A 5,891-nucleotide genomic window follows, 5' to 3' on the forward strand; every position below is an offset into this window, starting at 1 on the left:
ATCCTAACTTTAAAGCAAGTATATGACAGTGATCATAATCAGACACATCCTATCCTGATCAAGATCAAGGATGTGGCCTATATGCAGTGACATGCCAGGCTAATAGCAAGGGAGAGAACCACTCCCTCACCTACAACAAGGCGGACACCAAGATAGATCCCAAGACAGTGACTATCTTCAACCCAAACAGCAAGTACAAGACATCAATCGTAATCAGCCCTAAAATCCTAATCAAGATGAAGGATGGGGCCAATATGTAAATAGAACAGCAGGCCTGTCCGCAAAGCATGTACATAGCACTAGGCCTAGAGACACCCCCACACGTGTGTGTGGCCTTCCCCACTTGTTCTTTTTATTTTTTTTTTGGTCAGCCTCTCACTAGCTCCAATTGGTCTCACTGTCTGAAGATGCCATACTGTCAAAAAATTGACCCAGGGAGAGGACTGACCACAAAGAGCAAGCTCTGAGTTGGGTGAAATAAAACAGGCTCTTTTTATGAAGTTGCCAGACAGGTCAAATAGGGACCCTTTTTTTGGTGATGGAGCTTTCGAGTAGCATCAAATGCACTCTGTACTTCAATGAGTGCCATGCTGCTGGTTTTCACACCCCCCGCAATGCAAGCCTGCTGGCCTCCAGGCTACCTCCCAGCCAGGAAGAAAGGGATGCGAGTGGGGCAAGTCAGATTGCCACGAAGCTCTCTCTTCTTGCCCAGATGCAATTGTTCTTCTTGAATAAACACTTCATGGATTGTTGCACGCCTTTGGTAAGTTGCAAAGTTCTGAAAAGGTTGATTTTGACAACATTTGTTCATATTCTAACACGTTCTGCTTATGGAGGAGCAGCTCTTATTCCACCATTCTGAAAATGCTTACTTCTGCAGTAGGGATTTTATAGAGGCTTTGCTATCAAAGTAGCCAAGTGAACTTCTAATCCTGTACCATTATATTCTTTTATCATTAATGGATAAATAATTTTTTACATATTCTACTGCTGATGTGGAGATGATCATATGATTTTCCTCTTATGTCTTAGTAAGGACTAATCCACTGGCTGACTTCTGAATGTTAAACCAATCATATACGGTTGAAATAAGTCCCCACTTGTTCATGATGCATCACCATTTTTATATATGACAAAATTCACTAGCTAATATTGTGCTTAGGATTTTTGCCTTACGTTTATAGGAAGATTGGCATATAGCTTCCCTTGCATGTCATATCTTTGTCATATTTTAGTAGCATAAAACTGCAGTGAATATCAAGGTTCTTTGAAAATAGAAAGGTCATGAGTGGGCGTGTGGGACTGCAAACAAAAATCTTGAGAATAAAAGTGCAGACACTTGAAGTTACTGCCCTGTTAAACCTATTGGAAAGGATCTTTTTTTTTTCTAAATTTGGACTGAACTTCACAGAGAACAGGCCAAGCTAGAGCTAGAAAGGAAGATGAACAGTGGAAAAACGCCCGGAGGTAGCTACAACATGGCTTTGGAAAGAAAGGAACAGGACAGAGTTGCTCCTCCAGGAACTGACTCTTTTCAGCAGCTCTCTGCCTCCCACAGCTGGTACCCATTCTCCTGTGAGCATCCATACATCTGTTTGGATGGATATGTTCTTTGCCACCAGGCAAGCAGGAACAACGCACCCTTGTGGGAGGGGCGGGGCAGGGTGAGCTAGCAGGGTCTTGGGGCCTGGGTTTCACGTTCCAAAGTGACCTCCAGTTAGACCTGATCAGCAAATGAAGTGTTCACAAAGTCGTGGAGGCAAAAAGACAGGAGTTAAGGTAGAAAACATTCATACAACTTCGAGTTCTGTCTTCGGTGCCCAACGCATTGATACTCTCCCTAAGTCTAGATACGATCTTGCTAATAGCTCATTTTCTTGCCTTGTCTTTGTGCCTGTGTCTGTTTCAAAGTAAGCTCTTCACATGTACTCATTTCTTTCTTTCTTTCTTTTTTTTTTTTAAAGATTTTTATTTATTTATTTGACAGAGAGAGAGATAGCGAGAGCAGGAACACAAGCAGGGGGAGTGGGAGAGGGAGAAGCAGGCTTCCCGCAGAGCAGGGAGCCCGATGCGGGACTCGATCCCAGGACCCCGGGATCATGACCTGAGCCGAAGGCAGACGCCCAACGACTGAGCCACCCAGGCGCCCAAATGTACTCATTTCTGAAATCCGCTGCTTTCAATTGTTCTGGAGACACAGTGAGAAGAGCGGAGTGTGTCAGACCTAAGGAGCGCCCCGGGAAAGCCGGTTCCCTCCTACCGCCTCCAAATCCACGCCGTAAAGCACCGAGTAGTAAGGGCCAGGCCAGCCCTGACCCTCCCTGAAAAAGAGGGGTTGCTGCCAGGCCTCTCCTGGGGGGTGGCGGGAAGGCTGCTCTTTCCAGGTCCGAGGGAGGCACCTGTGACCTGGGACCCCCCCTCCCCCCGGAACCACAGCGCCCCCTGCCGGCGGGCACCTGCCAGAGGGGATATAAGCCAAGAATCACCCCGCACGTTGCGCACACGCTCGGCCGCGCCATGAAGCTGCTCGGCCCCTCCGCACTCACCGCGATCCTCCTCCTCCTCCTCCTCGGCCTCCACACGGCGCAGCCCGGGCGGCAGAGGCCGCGGAAGGGTGCGTGTCCCCGGGCGCGTGGCTGGGGTGGGGGAACCTTCCTCGGAGCGGTCCCGGGGGCCTGCTGGCCACGACGCTCCGGCGCCCCCAGCTCACCCTGTGGCGTTTCTCCTCAGTTGTAAAGAAACCTGGATATTGCCCAGAGTTTTCACTTGGCTGCCCTTTCGTCCTCTTACCTCTGTGCTGGCGCGACAGAGGTTGCAGGGGGGACAAGAAGTGTTGCTTCTACAACTGCAGGCAGCAGTGTATGGAGCCGTGGCTCAGCTTGGAATGAGGTGAGAGCCCCTCTCCCCGCTCTGCTGCCCGGGGCTGTGTCCCGGGAATGTTCCAGAAGAACAGGGTGTCCCGGAGGCAGGCCAGAACTGGCAGTGCTCTTAGAAATCTGTGACAGCAGAGCTTTACCACCGGGGTCTGCCTTGAAATTTGGTTCGCGGGTCGGGCCGTAGCGAGGGAGGCCCAAGACCCCTTCCTCAAAAAGGCACAGTACCATTTCCTGTCATGGGCATCCCTCCTTTCTTCTGAGTGACCGGGCCCTTCGGACAAGGTTATCGGCAAGCCCCTCGACCGTTACTGAAGTTTTATTATGACGATTTTCAACTGCCGTTGTTTTTTTTCTTACAGCTTGTAATAATGAGTCACTTTCCTCTCCACATTTAAACTGTGAGGTAAGGGATGATAAGATTCTAATTCCTTAGGATGGCTTTCCTAGAATTCCCTGTCCCCTGTCCCTGATTCCTGGGCAGCGCATCCCAGTGCTCCCGGGAGGAGAGTACCCAGCAGGATGCAGACTACGGGGGTCTTGGGACCCAGTGTATGTCCCTCCCACATTTGCACCTTCCCACATCTCTGATTCCCTCCTCTCTTCCCAGGTAGAAACCCCTTCTTAACCAGACCTGAGAAGACCCATCGGACAGGCTCAGACTTGGGTAACTGATCCCCAGTTCCTCCGTGCTCTCTCCTCACTGCCCACACTTTCTTTTATCAAGAGTTTAATGCTTATTAACATGAAAACAACACAAAGAAATAAAGTTATATATTTAAAACTACATGAAAATCTAAGACTGTTGGATATCCACCCACCCCCGTTTCTCTGTCTTCAGCCTTTTGGGGGGATCCTATAGAGTTTGAGGTTACTGTTTCACATTTAATTTTGGTTGGTTGTTGCACTTCTCTTATTCTGATTTATTTCTCTCTTTCAATGTCTCCTGACCCTCAGATTTTCTGTTGGTCAGATTCCAGGGGCATTTTTGAGTCCTGTCTTCTGTGTGTGAATCCTATAAAAGGTGCACATGTTACCTGGAGATGGAGGAAGAAGCATTTTCACTACATTGTCTCTGGTACTGCTGCTCGCAGCCTTTCCAGTTGTTGGATTAGAAGATCGAAAGCCAGGTCTGGAATTTAGGGCTGGACATGGAGCAGGTCATGCCTTAGTTCTAAACTACTTTAGGGTCTAAAATTTAGGCCCATCATCAATCAGGAAAAGGAAAGGCTGTGACCCAGGTTAGCTACCTTGAATCTTAGTTTGGGCGTTTAGACCCTGATCTACCTAATAATGAAGTGTTATTTAGCCTTGCATTTTCTCACCTTCTGCTGTGTGACTCAGTCTTGAATAGGGGTCACACAGGATTTCAGGTCTGGGAGAGTGGTCTTCAAAAGAATTCATTTTTCCTTGACACATACATCTGAAACAAATTTCTGTGAAGCTACTATTGCCTAGAAGGTTTTAAGTTGACACCGAATATTTTTCGTCATAGTTTACATGGCCATAAGGGCTGAAATTTTAGGTATACACTGAATATAGTCATTTAAACAAAATGGGGACCTCACTCTTTTTAATGTTTCTCATGGAATATAATTACCATCTTCATTCGATAATGATATGTATCAGAGAAAAACATATTCTCTCTTTTCCAAAATTTCTTCTACCTCCTTACTTTCTTTTCCTTCGCTGCCTGAATAATTCAAGCCCAAACAAATAGATGCATGTGTTCTTTGGAACCTCTGAAAAGCAGATGTCAAGATGAGATTAGATCGAGGGTTTATTGGGGGAAATGTCTGGGAGACAAGGAGAGCCATCAGGCCATGAGGCAGGCTGCCTGTGGAGGAGGGGGGCAGGATGCAGGAAGTCTCAGAAGACAGGGCAATATAAAAAGTGTCAGCCATGCTGACAGGTAGCACCTGAATGAACATCACCTACCACGGGAGTCCCCTGTGTCTCTGAATAATAAGTCAGAGATGGCAGGGCTCCTGTCTAGCTTGGGGGTGACCTCCTCTTCCTTTCCTAAGGCAGGAGTTCAATCAAGTCCTTCCATTGGGCATGGCGGGAAAGAGAACTCAGACAAACACTGGGCAGGTTCTTTGTGAGGACTTCGTCTGAGAGCGTGTCTGGATGACCTGAAATCAGCCCTTGCCTAAACAGCTCTGTCCGCCATATTCCCTCTGTCTCTCTGTTGTCCTTCACCTCACTCTCATGCTCTACATCTCCTTGCGCCCTTACTCCTCACCTCGTTCCCTCTCGATAGCTATTTGGATATATTTGAAGTTCTGACTCATTTTACTTTTTATTACTGTATCTTACTCTCTCTGTCTGTCCATCTGTCTGTCTGCCTGTCCTTCTGTCTCTAACACTCAGTTTTCATCATAATGTTTCCAGATGTTTGTCTTTATTTTCTCCCTCTCTCTGTTTCTGTCGGTCCTTGTTCTGCATGTCTATCTTTCCCCAGGCCAGGAACGCCTGAACGTGAACCCTATGCGTACCCTCCTGAGCCAGTGACTCTCATTGCCCACCTATCAGGCTGTCCCTGGCACTCTCCCCTCGCCCGTGTCTGGGTCATGACTGCCCCCCCCCCCCCCCCCCCCCACCTTCCTTTTGGCTTCTGGGGACTTCCTTCACTTCCTGAGAAGAAGCTCTTTTGTGCATTTGTCTCATGCACTCCTTCCTTGTCCATGTTGTCTCTCTTCAGAGGAAGAGAAAGCTAGAGCCTGCTCTCCTCTAACCCCCCAACTGGCTCCAGGTTGGTCAGCCCTCAGGTTCATGCCAGGATGACCAGTCATGCTCAGTGAAGCAGCAATGCTTATTGAATAAGATGCAGGAGTCCTACAAATGTTCTGAACCTGGGGGAGAAGGTCCTACCTCCAAGGAAGGGGCAAAGGCTGAGACAGAGGACAGAGAGTCTTGGGGTGCTACAGGGCTCCCTCTGAATCTGGTTGGGGACCAGGCCTAACTAGGCCCCTGCCACTGCCAACTTTGTAAATCTTATTAGTGGCTAGTGACTGA

General features: G+C 48.2%; 1 long non-coding RNA gene across 1 annotated transcript; it reads left to right on the forward strand.

Annotated features, from left to right (window-relative positions):
• The first annotated feature begins 2,852 nt into the window (after positions 1-2,852).
• Positions 2,853-3,654, forward strand: LOC110579586. The gene is made up of 3 exons (XR_002480276.1): positions 2,853-2,889; positions 3,236-3,279; positions 3,484-3,654. It is a non-coding gene; the product is annotated as an uncharacterized LOC110579586 (long non-coding RNA).
• The last annotated feature ends 2,237 nt before the right edge of the window (positions 3,655-5,891 follow it).

This window comes from Neomonachus schauinslandi, chromosome 10 (genome assembly GCF_002201575.2).
Source record: "Neomonachus schauinslandi chromosome 10, ASM220157v2, whole genome shotgun sequence".
In the NCBI taxonomy this organism is placed as follows: Eukaryota; Metazoa; Chordata; class Mammalia; order Carnivora; family Phocidae; genus Neomonachus; species Neomonachus schauinslandi.